We start from the raw sequence: 5,976 nt of genomic DNA on the forward strand, positions 1-5,976 counted from the left end.
TTCTTTTTAATAATTGCCTACCTAAAATATTTTATCACCTTTTTCTAAATGTCAAACACAGTATAGGCTCAATGCATAACACTTTTGAAAAAGCGACATAATGTGGTCACATACACATCCTGATTTCACAACCCAAAGATAACCATTGTTAATCAACAACATGCATATGCTTTCAGATATCCTCACACCCCTCCTATAATCTAATGGGGTTAAGGTTTTGGCATTTAGGAAGCAGTGTGATAGTAGCAGAAATGTAATGATTAAGACATGCATATCATGCTTTTTTACTGCTCTGACCTAAACATTTTGCACATCATTCTCACAACAGACTTAGGTCTTGCATTCCCATTTAACAGATGGGAAAATTGAATTACAGAAAGAGAAGGTAATTTACCCCAAGCCACATAGCATCAAGTGCCACCGTGAGTTTACCCAGGCAGTCTGTCTCCAAAGGCTGGGCCTATAAACCACCACCATGACCAGAAGTCAAGCGCTTACCCAGCCCTGGTCTGTGTGACTGTGTCAGAGAAAGCTTCCAGCAGGCAGTGACACTTTAGCAGGCCTCAGAAGTGAGGAGGAGGGTAGCCAGGAAAAAGGAGGCAGAAGGAAGGCAGATATAGAGAGACTTCTAAGAACCAAGAGCCCATGCAAGGGCAGGAGAGCAAAGAGAGCAGGAGAAAAGTATTAAGGTGAGAGTGTAGGGGTGAGGGCAGAAGAGTGGCTGAAACGAGGCTGGGCAACAGTGGGGGGCTCTGTGGAGGGGCTTTCTAAACTCTGTGTGAGAGTCTGATCTTTACCCATCACCCTTTTGTTCCCCCACTGCTGCTAAACAACTTTGTTTGTGAGCCCCGGGCATAGACCAGGCACATAAAGAGCCCAAGAGGAAAGCACAGGATGTCACAGGGCATCTCCAGGTCAGCCCCCAGCCTGTCCTTGCCCCAGGTCCTTGGGTGTGCCCCAAGACGCAGCAGCTCAGGCAATCAATGGGCTGTGTCCCTGCCCCTCAGGCTGCAGAACAGGTTTGGGCCTGCTCACATGCTCCCTCCAACTGGGCCTCCAGGCTGGTCACAGACATCTCAGCAGCCAGAAGAGGCTCAGGGAAGGGTTTTAAGCCAGAAACTGATAGGCTTCAATCTGCTTCTTAGAGATATCCCCTTGGCTGCTGCAAGGAGGGTAGAATGAAGGACCACAGGACACAAGCCTAGACAGTATATGAAGCCAAGCAGGACCCTTTGGGACCCTCTCAGGTATATGATCCCATTTCATCTCCTGTCGCTCCAACTCCTTGCAGTAAAAGACTTTGCTTTAGTCCCTTAGGCTGCCTCCAAATTCTCAGAAAGTCAGCCTCAAGGATTGATCTCTGAAAAGGATGTGAACGTGCAGCAACGAAGAGCTGTAGTTGGGCCAGGAGAACTGGTGATAAATTGAAACAGTAGATCAGCAATAGAGCAGAGTCACAGAACCTCTAGTTCCACCCAGAAGGACACAGATAACAAAATATGATGCACATTCTTGAATTGTTTTTATAGAAACCTGATTCCCACCAGAAAGAAACTGCTGACCACAAGCCCATCAGACCAGTTGGTATCAGTTGGTTGATGATATTGACTCCTGATATATCACCCTGTTATCTCACCACCAATCAGTACAGAGGAATAAGAGTTGATAAGGCACCCTGTTACCCATATCCCTACTATTGCCTTTAATAACACTCCCCTGAAAGACCTGAGTTTGGGTAAACTCCAGCAGTTGGTGATGGACAGGGAGGCCTGGCGTGCTGTGGTTCATGGGGTCACAAAGAGTCGGAAACAACTGAGCGACTGAACTGAACTGAACTGAAAGACCTCAGGGTGTTAGGGTTTTTGAGCAGGAGCTGCCTTTTCTCCTTACTTGGCATCTGCAATAAACACTATATTTTCTGGCTCCACCGACCACCTCCTTGCTGCACCCCCAGGCCCCCAGAGTTCAGTCTCAGGCAATTTCCACAGTGTTCAAACGTGTTATTTTCTAGTTTTGGTTAATTTTTCCTACATAAATTCACCAGTGTGAAAATGAGACAGACCATGATGGCAGTTAAGGATAAACCTCTCAGAACGACAATGAGGCAATGAAAATGGGACCTGACGGAAGACAGTTACGTTCAGCCTTGCTTTTCAGGTGTTTGGTTTGGTTTTGATTTTGAAACATCAGCTGGTGTTAAGAGTCTCCATTAGAGAACCAGGAAAAAGGAATCCTCCTTCTTGGTTCTCCAAGATGGATCCAAGGATGAGAACGGCGTAACAGGAGAGTAGTGCTCAGATTCAACTTCCTACCTGGACCCTTCCTGTGGGATGGAGATACCAGGAGAAGGTGGGGGGACAGGGAGCTGGCCACCTTCCTGCTTGTTTCCTCCTCAAAGTGATGTATCTTTGGCTGTTGACATGCTCAACAGTGCAAGAATCAAGGTTGTTAGCAGAACCTAGGACATGAAGAAACCAGAACATGAAAATAAAGCTCTTTGTTAACAACAACAACAACAAACCCAAAACAAAACAAACAAACAAACAAAGAAAATGACTACACTTCACAGATGGCTCAGTGTTAAAGAATCCTCCTGGCAATGCAGGAGAAGTGGATTCAATCCCTGGGTTGGGAAGATCCCCTGGAGATGGAAATGGCAACCCACTCCAGTATTCTTGCCTGGAGAATCCCGTGGACAGAGGAGCCTGGCAGGCTACAGTCCGTGGGGTCGCAAAAGAGTCAGACACAACTTTGTAACTAAACAACAAGAAAAACAACCACAGCCTAGAGTTGGTTTTATTGTGCGCAGGGCAAGCAGACCCAAATCCAGGTTGGGTAACACATTACAGGATGCTGTGGAAATTGTGCAAGAGATGATGACAGCCTGCATGGAAACAGGGTGGTGCCGAGAGAAGAGAGGGACTGGTGAGAGTGAGGGGGAAATGGGGAGATCTGGAGAGAGGAAGCTGGGTCAAGGAAGACAGGAAGCTTCCAGCCTGGGCAACAGTGTGGATCAACAGCATCAGTCTCAGATCTGGAACCCGATTTCTGCTTGGGTTTTGGTCAGGGTCTGAGTTACTGGAAGGACAGGCGGGTGGACATGTCCAGAAGGCAGATATACTCAGGCCACATGCCCAAGAGACAGATCCAGGCAGATCTCCTCCTGGACACCTGCCTATGGTATGAAGTTGCTGACTTTCCCCAAACCCTCAGGTTCCCCCGAAGTGAGTTGCCAGCCCTGTGTCTGCCTTTGGGAGAAGCGGGTGGGATGACATCTGAGGGACAGAGAATGTGAGTTGTGCTGCCTTTGCATGGGTTGGAAAAGAATTTCCAGACATGAGGCAGAATGAGAGGAGAATAGAGTTTATTAGAGTGGGAGACGCTGTTAGAGCAGTGGGCTCAAGGGAGAGCTGACACTTTCATGGGCTAGTCACTGCAGATGCTGACTGCATCCGTGAAATTAAAAGACACTAGCTCCTTGTGAGGAAAGCTATGACAAACCTAGACACCATATTAAAAATCAGAGACATTACTTTGCTGACAAATGTCCATATAGTCAAAGCCGTGGTTTTTCCAACAGTCAAGTATGGATGTGAGAGTTGGACCATAAAGAAGGCTGTAAGTGGGTGAGTGTTAGTTGCTCCGTTTTGTCCAACTCTTTGTAATTCCATGGACTGTAGCTGCCAGGCGCCTTTGTTCATGGAAGTCTTCAGGCAAGAATAATGGAGTAGGCAGTTATTCTCTTCCGCAGGGGATCTTCCTGACCCAGACCTGGATAGAACCCAGGTCTCCTACGTTGCAAGCTGATTCGTTACCATCTGAGCTACCAGGGAAGCCAGCCACCAGGAAAGCCAAAGAAGACTGAGCACCAAAGAATTGATGCTTTCGAATTGTGGTGCTGGAGGACTCTTGAGAGTCTCTTGGACTGCAAGGAGATCACACCAGTCAATCCTAATGGAGATCAACCCTCAATATTCATTGGAATGACTGTTGCTGAATCCAAAGCTTCAATACTTTGGCCACCTGATGGGAAAAGCCAACTCATTGGAAAAGACCCTGATGCTGGGAAAGACTGGAGGCAAAAGGAAAGGGGGCAGCAGAGAATGAGATAGTAGATAGCATAACCAACTTAATGGACAGGAATTTGAGCAAATTTTGGGACACAGTAAAGGACAGAGAAGACTGGCATGCTGCAGTCAGTCCATGGGGTCGAAGAGTTGGACATGACTTAGGGACTGAACAGCAACAACAAGCCAATTTTTATAACTTCAAGACAAAGAAAATTCCTGTAGGAAGGGTGGCATTAGGTGATTGGTTAGGTGCTATAGGGTGGGTATTTTTACCTAAAATGCAGTCAGGGGGCTGGCCAGTTTAGTAGATCAGGGAGGCTCATGGTAATGGTGGCTATGGGGCTCCATCAGTTCTGGAGATGACCTTGGTGCAGGGCTCCATATCTGTAGCCTTGGTACAAGGCTTTACCCCTGTGACCTTGGTATAGAGCTCCACAAGTTGCTTGCCTTGGGGCTGGTTCTGGGGATGGGAGGTGACACGAACCTGCTTCATCCCATGAGTGACACAGATCTGGGCTCCAGTTCACCTTTGCTCCCTTCCTGGCCAACTGTTCCCACTTGATGGCACTTAGCTCCTCACCTTAGTGCTACCCAGGGCCAGCTGGGTGCCCCTCTGGGCTTCTCCCAGAGCCCGGTAAGTCTCCAATAATCCTGAAAGCCACTGGCCTCCCCTGCTATCTGTGAGCTCCTGGTATGGGCATGGCCCTGCTGCACTCCCTGGGCTGCGCCATGAGCAGTCATGTGGTCATGTGAGATTTAACATCAGAGGAGACTGGGTAAAGGGTATTTGGAAACTCTGTACCACTTTTGCAATTTTTCTGTAATGTAAGTAATTTCCTCAAAGCTTAAAAGACACATATTAAATCATGTATTGATTAAATAAAAATGAAACCTGCAGTTTGCATCAAACTATTGCTAACAATTGTTGAAGCAAGGTGATGGGTGTGTCAGGGCTCCTTATAACTCTTTTCTACATTTATATATGTTAGAATTTTTTCCATTAGGAAAAGATAAATTATGAGAATTCCCTGGTGCTCCAGTGGTTAGGATTCCATGCTCTCACTGCTAAGGGCCCAGGTTTAATCCCTGTTCAGAGAACTAAAATTCCATAAGCTGCGAGGCAAGGCCATAAAAAGAAAAAGACGTATTTTATGTATATTGATGAAGTCCCTTTCATGTGCCAGGCACCGTAGTCAACTGTGAGCCCTTGGCAGTCTTGTCCTCAAGGAGTTCACAGCATAAGGTTGAAACCTTCACAACATAAGGTTGAAATTGTGGTACGATAATAATTACTTTAAACGGGGTATAACCTATAAAAATATAGAACCACTATGCTATACACCTGAAACTAACATGACATTGTAAATCAACTATAGTGGGATGTTTAAAAAAACTTCAAAAATAAACAAACAAAATTAATATGTTAGAGGACACATGGGAATTGAGTGTTCCAAGCAGAAGAAACAGTGTGTGCAAAGGCCCTGGGGCTAGAGAGAAAAGCCAAGGTGCAGTCAAGAAGAGAATGGTCTGAAAATGACCCAGGTGATGTAGTGAGCCCTCCCACCCAGAGCGAGGGCAAACTGGGAAGGTTTTTTGGGAGTGTATACAATTGGGGTTGCAATACCATTCCTCATGTAGTTTTTTACCACTTTAGATTGCTATCTCCCTATTCTCTTGACCATATCCTCCTTTCTGCCATCACCCTCTTATGACACACTCTCCCTCTCCCTCCAAGATTCTTCCATCTGCCATAAACTTGGCATCCCATTTCAGGAAAGCATGGTCCCCACCAGTCTGCTGGGCAGCCAAATAAATCTGTAATCTCTGTGTGTGCATTTATGGATCACCTTGAAATGGAACATTGTTAATTTATCATTTTCTTCGTGGCATGTACAGAATGTTCTAC

The 5,976-nt window shown here is 46.3% G+C and overlaps 1 long non-coding RNA gene across 2 annotated transcripts in view; it reads right to left on the reverse strand.

Moving 5' to 3' along the window:
* The window catches only part of LOC138985109 (uncharacterized), a 32,651-nt gene that overhangs the window by 13,074 nt on the left and 13,601 nt on the right, over nucleotides 1–5,976 (reverse strand). For both annotated transcript variants that reach the window (XR_011462375.1, XR_011462374.1), the window contains exon 2: nucleotides 2,313–2,458. This is a non-coding gene — a long non-coding RNA (uncharacterized lncRNA). The remainder of the gene's footprint in view (nucleotides 1–2,312; nucleotides 2,459–5,976) is intronic.

The sequence above is a fragment of the Bos mutus genome, chromosome 23 (assembly GCF_027580195.1).
Source record: "Bos mutus isolate GX-2022 chromosome 23, NWIPB_WYAK_1.1, whole genome shotgun sequence".
In the NCBI taxonomy this organism is placed as follows: domain Eukaryota; kingdom Metazoa; phylum Chordata; class Mammalia; order Artiodactyla; family Bovidae; genus Bos; species Bos mutus.